The sequence below is a fragment of the Triticum dicoccoides genome, chromosome 1B, assembly GCF_002162155.2.
Source record: "Triticum dicoccoides isolate Atlit2015 ecotype Zavitan chromosome 1B, WEW_v2.0, whole genome shotgun sequence".
In the NCBI taxonomy this organism is placed as follows: Eukaryota; Viridiplantae; Streptophyta; class Magnoliopsida; order Poales; family Poaceae; genus Triticum; species Triticum dicoccoides.
Genome location: NC_041381.1, coordinates 317,036,152 through 317,037,042, shown reverse-complemented (window position 1 = coordinate 317,037,042; position 891 = coordinate 317,036,152).

Here is an 891-nt window from a genome sequence, read left to right as displayed (position 1 = left end):
GGACGGCGACGGCGAGGTGGCAGCAGGGAGACACGGTGACGGGAGTGGAGGAGGAGAGATCGAAGTCGCGCTAAGTGCTGTATATATAGCCAAGGCTTTGGTCCCGGTTCGTGAAACCAACTGGGACTAATGCACCCCTTTAGACCCGGTTGGAACCGCCAACCGGGACTGATGGCCTCTTTTCAGCAGCCCAAAGGGCGGGAAACGAAGACCTTTGGTCCCGGTTGGTGGCTCCAACCGGGACTAAAGGGGTGCATTAGTCCCGGTTGGTTTCACTAACCGGGACCAAAGAGTGGCATTGGTACCGGTTGGTGCCACCAACCGGTACCAATGGACCTGTCTAACTACTTTTTTATTTTCTGCAGCTATTTTTTTGTTGATTCTTCCTACAGCTGTTTTTTTATTCCCACCTTGCCAAGCGAGAGGCACTCGCAGCTGTTTATAAGCCCTGAGTGGAGAGACGATGACGAAGAGGCTCAATGCTCCTACACGTTGGGTAGCTTCAAGCCTTGAGGAATACGGTAGACTGCACAGAGCTATGTGCAGTGCAGTTAACACTATTCCGAAAGGCTTGAAGCAAATTAACGAGCATTGCGCCTCTTTTTTATTTTTAATGACTTATTACAACTCAGAAATAAAAAGAAAAAAATAAATGTAGCAGAAAAGAAAAATCTATATAAAAAACCATTCAGAAATAAATAGAATAAAAATAGTTTTGATTAACTTTACTAAAAAAAATGAGCATAGATGCTTATTTTTAATGACTTATTACAACTCAAAAATAAAAAGAAAAGAATAAATGTAGCAGAAAAGAAAAAAACTATATAAAAAACCACTCAGAAATAAATAAAAGAAAAAATAATTTTGATTAACTTTACTAAAAAATGAGCA